We start from the raw sequence: 9,164 nt of genomic DNA, 5'->3' as shown, positions 1-9,164 counted from the left end.
ATGAAAAGTCAAAGGGTTTTGAAGGGGTGGACTATACCCCTTCGTCTTGAGGGGAGCTGAGCTATTGGTGGGTAGAATATGTCAAAATGCACTGGCACTGTAAAATTATCCTTGAGTCTGTCTAGTAAATTTACATCAGCATTTCTGCAGTGGACATGAGGGGGAGCAATTTTACTTAGTACTGGTAACCATGTGAGTGGTTGCACAGATAAGACAGTTGTTGTATTCATACAGATTGTTTTACTCCTGGTTTTAATATCTTTATAATGTGCCAATAAGCTACCTTTGTCTAGAGAAAGATATTAATAGTTGGTAGTTGTGACCATCATGCCAATTCCACATGTCCTATTTATAATGCAGCATATTTCAAAGTCCTACCCAGTTTTGAAACATACAGTTAATTTTTTTGGATTAGCTTCAACATGTCAGTAGTATCTCATAGGCTGACCTGAACAGTTCAGTCCTATAGGAACTAAGCAATCACCAATTCAGCAGGCTTCAGTGGAAGAGATAACATAAGCATTTTATTTGGGAGTGCTTAGTATCCTGCAAGATCTAATTTACAACATCTGTGACTGAGAAATCCCATAGTTATGCAGATGGTAAACTGCAAGTATCAAGTAAGTTGTTACTTAATATCAAGTTTTTTGGTGTATAGAGTAGGTTAAAAAAGAGCAAGTTTGATATTAACAGTATCTTTTTTTCCTCTAAGGCACAGCAGCAGCAAAAATAAATAGTGCAGTAGCTATTGATGCACTCCAAGTTTTTCTACTTTGCTAGAGGCAGTATATTACACCCACACAGTTGTACAGATACCATTCAAGACTCACAACAATATGTGTCAAATAGAAAACAATGTTCTCCATTAATGTACAAGTCATTTAAATTCATTTGCTTTGCAGTATTAACCGTCAACTGATTTTCCAAGGAACCTAAGCTGTCTATGGTATCCTGCAATAATCTACTTGAATCTAGTTAAAATTATTCATGGTTCCATTTGTACAATAGAGCAAGAGATTGTTTATTCTACTGTTTTATATATTAAGGGCCACAAGTAATGGCTAACACCTACATGGGTATGAAAAGTAAGTCAGCTGGGGTTGCAAAAACACTGTCTCACATTTAGTGACATTGTGGTTTGAATGCTCTCAATAATGCAAGGGCATTCTTCTGCTATACATTTTTCCATGAAGAACAGGGTACTAAATGATGCAATATTTTCCATTATTTCAGGTGCAGTAGTCTGCAGAGCTGGTCAGATACAACAAAAAGGAAAACCAAGACAAGACAAAAATATGCTGCATCTTCCTAAAGGGTACTACAACCTTTTATTATATCCCTACAGGGAGCCATGGTGCTCTTCCATGGACAGTGAAACTTCATGATGTCTCTACTTAAATGACCTTGCGTTAGTCTGGCTTTTTATATTCTGTTTCTAATGGATTAAATCAAGATATATAATAGGGAGGAGTTAGAGAATAAAAGCATATTTCTCCCTTGTTTTTTTGCATAACTTATTTATGGGTTTAATTCATGGGAAGGACCCTCATAAAAGGCACCCCAATGTGGGCTATTTTTTTTTTTTTTGTCTCTATCATGGAGTCACGCTGATTATATCTACATTGCACCTTTTATCATTTTGCTCCCTAATGTGCTAGCATAATATTTTTATGATGGTCAGATAAAATATATTTGTGTTTTTCCCTGGTCTTCTGTGTCTTCCTTGGAGGAGGGTAAGTACATTTTGTAGCCAGCTGGTAACTTTTTTCATAAGTATTTTGCACGATTAGCTTAAATGGATCGATTGAATGGCTGCTATAAAGCATGGCCCAGTTTGTGCCCTTATTTCCTTATGAATGTTTTTCAATCATATTGCAACAAAGCTTTCTGGAACCAAAAGGCAGAGTTTACACCTTCAAATCACATATGTAAAAGGTAAGACTTATTCAGAACTGAATTTCAGTTTTCAAGATGATCAGCTGTGTATGTAATGTAATGTATATGTCAGCAATATCCCTCCTAAGTATTTTGGTTGTCAGTTTTTAAGTTGAACAAAAAATGTTTTGGATTGGCCTGAAATGAGAACTTCTTGATAAAATATAAAACTAAAACACCCTTTGTTTTGGCTTTACTGGAACATTTAATTTGAATATTTCATGTGAAATTTTGGTTTACTTCTTTTTAAAACTCTTTCTTTAAGTTTGGGAATTAAAAAAAAAAAATAAGCATTGTTTTGACATGAAAACATGGAACATATGGGGAATGGATAGTTCCAAAAATTTTTAATTTCCTGGCTTAAACTGCTAAATTTTATCAGAATTCACAAATACATTTTTATCCTTCCCTGTCTGAAACCTGCAGTTTTTAGGAAAGAAGGTATTTGTCAAAAAATCACCCAAGTTTAACATTAATTGGTTAAGAATATGAATGCCATGACTACTATTCCAATTTTATAAATTAAAAGCCCTAACCCAGACTTAAGGAAGAGCACTTCCTTAAGTGCTGGTCCTGACGATCAGCTGGTCCTGATGATCTCCACTCCAGAGTCCTGAGGGAATTAGCAGAGGTCACTGAGGAACCCCTGGCATGGCTTTATGAGCACTCGTGGTGCTCTGGTGTGGTGTCAGAGGACTGGAAAAGGGCCAATGTGGTTCCCACTTTCAAAAAAGGGAGGAAGGAGGACCAAGGAAACTATAGGCCAGTTAGTTTTACCTCAATCCTGGGTAAACATTTTGAGAGAATTATCCTGGCGCATGTCCAGGAGGGGCAAGCAGAGGAGGTTATGCTTAGGGGCAACCAACATGGCTTCATTAGAGGCAGGTCCTGTCAGACCAACCTGGTGGCCTTCTATGACAAGGTCACAACATCCTTAGACACAGGGGTAGCAGTGGAAGTAGTCTTTCTGGACTTCAGGAAAGCCTTCAACACTGTCTCTCGTCCCATTCTCATTAAAAAACTAGGGGACTGTGGCATCGACACTTACACAGTCAGATGGGTCGCTAACTGGCTGGAGGGCCGCGCCCAGAGAGTGGTGGTGCATGGGTCATTTTTTACCTGAAGGGATGTGGGCAGTGGGGTGCCCCTGGGCTCGGTCCTTGGACCTGCGCTGTTCAACATCTTCATCAGTGACTTGGATGAGGGGGTAAAAAGCACCCTATTCAAATTTGCTGATGACACTAAGATGTGGGGGGAAGTGGGCATGCTAGAAGGGAGGAATAGGCTGCAATTGGACCTAGACAGGTTACAGGGGTGGACAGATGAGAACAGAATGGGTTTCAACACTGACAAGTGCAAGGTGCTCCACCTGGGGAGGAAGAACCAGCAGCATACCTACAGGCCAGGGAACTCACTTCTTGGCAGTGCAGAGGCAGAAGGGGATCTTGGAATCATTATTGATGCCAAAATGAACATGGGCCGACAGTGTGGGGACACGGTCAGGAAGGCCAACCACACCTTGTCATGCATCCACAGATGCATCTCGAACCGGTTCAAGGAGGTGATCCTCCCCCTCTATGTGGCATTGGTCAGGCCGCAGTTGGAGTACTGCATCCAGTTCTGGGCACCACACTTTAAGAGGGATGTGGACAGCATTGAGAGGGTCCAGAGGAGGGCCACTCGCATGATCGGGGGCAGCAGGGCAGGCCCTACGAGGAGAGGCTAAGGGACCTGGACCTGTTTAGGTTCCACAAGAGAAGGTTGAGGGGGGATCTAGTGGCCTGTTACAAACTAGTCAAAGGGGACCAGCAGGCATTGGGGGAGTCCCTGTTCCCCCGAGCACTACCAGGAGTGACTAGAAATAACGGTCACAAGCTGGCAGAGGGTAGATTCAGACTAAACATCAGGAGGCGCTACTTCACAGTCAGGGTGGCTAGAATCTGGAACCAACTTCCAAGAGAAGTGTTTCTGGTTCCTACCCTGGGGGTCATTAAGAGAAGGTTAGATGAACATCTTGCTGGGGTCATTTGACCCCAGTACCTTTTCCTGCCATGGAGGGGGTTGGACTTGATGATCTGCTCAGATCTCTTCTAACCCTACCAACTATGAAACTATGAAACTATGTGCTTGAAACCTGGTCTTACATCTCTTCTGATTATATAGTTAGTCCAATAAAAGATACCACCAATAATTGCTTGCTTAACCTCCTAGGACACTTGAATAAGGTTTAGTATAAGACAGGGGTGAGCAATTATGTCAACTGGAGGGCTGCTTAATACAGTTTGATAAGCTGTTGAAGGCTGCAAGGGTAGCTCCGTCCCTTGATGGGTGCCCCTTCCCCTGGTTGCCATCTTGGGACTGGAAGTCCTGCCCCTAACCCCTTTGCCACCAAAAGTCCCTCCCATTGTCCCTAGAAGTATTCCTTCTTTAAAGGGGGGGACAGGGGGGCGGGGAGAGGGGGTGCCATCTTTGAACCAGAAAAAAAAAATCATATAGTAAAAGTCAAACATCTATAACATATTTTAATTTTATTATAAAAATATTTTTGTCATGATTTGTTTTTGCATAGGTATATGGAGGTGATTGCAGAATACCTCAAAAGTAGAGTCTTACTCTTGTATGTTGTGTGTGTGTGTGTGTGTGTGTGTGTGTGTGTGTGTGTGTGTATGGTGGGGTGTGGGGGTATTGTAAAGGGGTGTGGCTGTGTGTGTGGGAGCATATGGTATGTTGGGGTGTATATATGTGGGGGGATATGGGGACAGGGTGTAGATGTGTGGGGGTTGTGGGGTGTGAGGAAAACTGAGGGGGTGTGGGGACCCCCTGCATACTCCCTCCCATAGCACAAAGCCCCCACCACTGGCGGCAGCAGCAGATGGCAGGTGCTTGGGATGCTTGTGGCCCACACAGCTGCTGCCATCTGGCAGCACACAGCTCCAGCCAGCACTGCATGTGGTGTCAAGGAGAGCAGCCAGGTTGAGCTGTCTTTATGGTTCAGGAGTCTCCATAGTTCATGTGGAGCTCCTGGCACTCATGCACCACCAGGGGAATCCCCACGTGATGGAGCTTCCCCACTCTCTGTCATGCAGGTCTCAGGACTTTGCTGGGAAATAAGGTGCAGGGATCCCTTCCATTTCTGGGGGAGTCATGGGACCTGCACAGCAGGGGGTGGGGAAAGCAGCTGGCTCCATTCTGTGGGGCTTCCCCCAGTGGCACATGAGTGCTGGGAGCTCCACGTGTGTGGTGGGGAGCCCTGCACCATAGGGGTGATCCAACCTGGCTGCGCTCCTTGCCACCACCTACAGCGCTGGTTGGAGCTATGTGCCACTTGGTGACAGCACCTGTGTGGGTCACAAGTGCCCCAAGCACCTGCCTGATGCAGCTGCTGCTGCCACTGGTGGCAGGGGCTATGTGTAATGGGAAGGAATGTATGGGGGGTTCCCCACAGCCCCCTCCCCCACCTACCTCATACCCACACCCTGCCCACCTGAGCTAAATGCTCCTGCCACCTCCCTGGGTATGGGCTCTGCACTCCTTCCAGTGCAGCCCCAACCCTACTCTCTGTGCTTCCACCCAGGTGCAGCTCTCCCTTTTCCTGACACTTCCCTACCTGCTGCCCAGAGCAAGTGCTGCAGCAGGGAGATGAGGACTAGCCACTGAAGGTTGGGGAAGCTAAGCAGGTCTCCCAGTGGCTGAAGCATTGGCAGCAGCAAGCCTGCCCAGAAGCTTCATGTTGCCTGGGCTGGGCCCTTCTGCACACAAGGGTGGGAGTGATTCACACAGGCTGGGCAGAGTACTATTAATTTTTGGGCACCCAAAGGCCAGATGAAATTGCCTGGTGGGCCATATCCAGCCTGCAGGCCATATTTTGCCAGCCCCTGGTTTAAGAGCTTATCTTTTTACTTGCCATGTTTTCTAACACTCTGTACTTAAATATATTTTTGTCCTCATAAAATGATTGATACTTTCTGTTTGCACTATTCTGTGTATATCAGTGATGTTCAACCCCTGGCTCCTGGATCTGTCATCCAGCTCGCAGGATGACGAGCTGGATGACAGAGACCCCCATGGGTCTGAAAATTTGATGGCTGAGGAGCAGTTACTGCTCTTCTGCTGCCACATTTCCAAACCCATGTGGAACCATGTGGCTGGATAGCAGATCAGATGTGCAGGGTGGTGTGGGGCCTGATCCCCTTGTGTGGGGTTTGGTGTGGGTACTGCAGAACCTGATCCTGGTGCACAGGGGTGGCATGAGGCACTAAGGCCTGATCACCAGCATCCAATACCTGGCAACATATGTTGAACCTAATGTTTTTGCACCTGCCTGGGACTCCAATTATCTGGGATATTGTCAAGGTCAGACCACTACTTTCTAGAGGCATAGGTCTCTGCCCTTCAGCACCCATGACAGGATATTGGGCCAGCAAGACTGGTTCATGCCTAAATGGGTGCCTGTAGACAAAAGCTCTTATGCTTTGTAATTACAATGTGTCGGAACAGACTTGATTAATTGAGTCTGCTGAATGGTGGAGGGGTTGCTTTAAATAAAGCTCATTTGAAGAGCTTTAGTTAAAGTTTCACCACTGCCATTTTGAAGAATGGGAACACTGATATATGAAACACTGTGGGCACTTTAATTAGAGTGGCTCTCAGACCCACTCCAATTAAAGTGCCTCCCTACTCTTGGAACACATATAAAAATGCCTTGTGATTCCAGAACTCTCTGGAGGACATTCCCACAACCCTTGACAGCTGCCCTGTTAATGAACTGGTTGATTTGTGGAACAGCAAAAAAAAACTTACCCATAAGCACATACTGGCTCCCTGGCATCTGTTCCCACCAATGCAAAAGCCCAGTCCCCACTTATACATGAGTGAGCTGAGGCAGATTAAATGGAAGGGTTCACAGTAAGAGCACAGGTGGCTCTTGACCCATGCTGAAGTCAACCAATTGCATCATGGATCATTTTTAAAGGACTATGGTGTGGCAGTGGCAGTGATAAAGAAGCCTTTCTTTTCTACTGTCATTGAATCTTCCTAAAGTTGTCTGGTGGAACTGTTCTGAGGTGATTGTCTGGTTAATTTGGCTTGTTCTTGCCCAGAAACCAAATCTTTTTCTGCCTGCTGTGATCTTTGCCATGTACTTTGTAGTTAAAATTACCCGTATCTGACATGGCTTAAGAAACATCACTTTTGCTACAGAGTCAGAGTGTGGGGTTGAGGTATCCCAGTCTTGTCACATTTATATGAATTGTTTTAAATTGCTGTCTCCCAGTTGAGTGTACAAGAGGATGTACTTGAGGGGGTAAGGGTGACCAGGTTTGAACTGGACCCAGGCCCATTCTGACTTGTAAAAGCTAGCCGGGGAGACTGAAGCCACTTCTGGCACAGGTTGTCAGTAATTCCCTTTTGGAGGGAATCATGCTGAATATTGTTAAATCTACAATAATTTATCTCCTACTCCAAAAAAAAAAAAATCTTTTGATGCTGACTCCTCACCCAGTTTTCATCCTCTCAGTTTTCTTCCTGCTTCCAACCTCCCCTTTATGAGGAAGGTCATTAAATGTATGGTTGCCCATCTGGGGCACAGACAGAAGTGACATTTTTTGTGTGATATGGCCCCTGAAAACACTCTACACCTGTGGCATAACACATGCATAGCTGAAGAGTGCTTTTTAAATGGTCAATTGTGTAAAAAAATTACTGCTCATTAAATTAGGTAGTAAATGAAGGTGCTCTAAATTAGAGTATCTTAGGTAACTTCTATACAGTTCCCTGCAAGGGTTAAGTATCATGCCCCTGGTCTGCCATGGGGAGGAGGTAGAAAGTTTAAGAAGATTCACCTGGCTGCCTGCCTGCCTCCATGTGGGCAGGAGGACAGTTGATCCACTACTTGGGGCTGTGTGGGTCCCTAGCTGGGTCATCCCCCCTTGCCCCCCCCCAGGGAGAGGGTTCCCAGTGCCTGCTGCCAGATCTCCTTCGGGGTGCAGATCTCCCTAGAGCTCCCCCACCCACACTGACAGCTTACCAGGAGCCTGGCCAGCTTACAAAGCAGGCAAAAGCAACCCCTGCTGCCTGGCCTCTGTCTGTGCATGGAGACTCTGAGACCCCATGCACAGGAGCCACATGAGTGTTAGGTTTTGATGACGCTGTAACTTTAAGTTGTGTAAAGCACAAAAAGTTGCAGCATGATCGAGATGCCCTTTATAACTTCTATAAGCACTCCTGGGTGCCATCGGAGTCCTGCACACTTGTCAGCCTGGCTTCTATTCTGTTTATAGCATAGAGACTGCACCCATATATATATGATCTATAATCTTTACTAGTAGATATTTACTGGGGGGGTTGTACCCTGTTGATCTTACCAGAGGTCTTTGATACAGTTGACCATGAGTCACCACTGCCAATTAAGCTTTTACATTACCTGGTGAGTATTTATGGGGTTGCTTTAAATTGGTTCCGCTCTTTCCTAGCAGAGAAGTCACAGATGGTGGTGATAAATCAGTGCTCATCATCTCCTTGGGACCTTTCTATAAGGCCCCTAGAAGTCCATCTTGTTGCCCTTTCTTTTCAGTTTTTTAAGAGGTTGGTAAGTGAGATTTGCTCTGCCTCATTTTATCATCTTACCCAGACCCCACAATCTCAGTTGTTTCCCAGTGTCTGCCTGCAGTTAGGGAATGGATGGGAGTGAACCAACTGAAATAGAATCTAGACAAGACAGAGGTGATGGCAGTGAGCAGACCACACAACTAAGGGATATTAGAACACCAGTCCTTGATGGGGTTTAGTCTTCCTTTGTCACTTAGGTTTTTAGTAGTTGGGTGTTCCGGGATCCTTTGCTTCACCTGAACCTTCAGTCAGGAGTACTTTTTACCAGCTCTGTCTGGGGAGAAGGTTACAATTCTTTCTTTCAGATTCAAGTCTAGCCACCTTTATCCATGCCTTTATAACCTCAAGGCTAGATTACTACAATGTTCTTTCTGTACATGGGATTGCCCTTAATGACCACCTTGAAGCTGCAGCTGGTGCAGAAAGTATAGTTGCCTGTCATCTGATGGGAGGACAAAACTCCAGTGCTCTTGTGTCTGCACTTGTCTTAGTAGCTTTCTAGGTACAATTCAAGGTGCTGGTTTTGACCAGTAAAGCATTGGGCCCTAGATATCTAAGATACCCTCTTCTCCCTTTTACCCCTTTATGATCCCTCAGGTTAACCAAGACAAACCTCCTGCAAG

At 45.1% G+C, this 9,164-nt stretch overlaps 1 long non-coding RNA gene across 1 annotated transcript in view; it reads left to right on the top strand.

The window, feature by feature from the left end:
* The first annotated feature begins 1,230 nt into the window (after positions 1-1,230).
* The window catches only part of LOC109282134 (uncharacterized), a 28,113-nt gene continuing 20,179 nt past the window's right edge, over positions 1,231-9,164 (top strand). Inside the window, exon 1 of the long non-coding RNA XR_002089014.2 lies at positions 1,231-1,315. This is a non-coding gene — a long non-coding RNA (uncharacterized LOC109282134). The remainder of the gene's footprint in view (positions 1,316-9,164) is intronic.

The sequence above is a fragment of the Alligator mississippiensis genome, chromosome 3 (assembly GCF_030867095.1).
Source record: "Alligator mississippiensis isolate rAllMis1 chromosome 3, rAllMis1, whole genome shotgun sequence".
Lineage (NCBI taxonomy): Eukaryota > Metazoa > Chordata > Crocodylia > Alligatoridae > Alligator > Alligator mississippiensis.
This window is presented reverse-complemented; position numbering and strand designations above follow the sequence as displayed.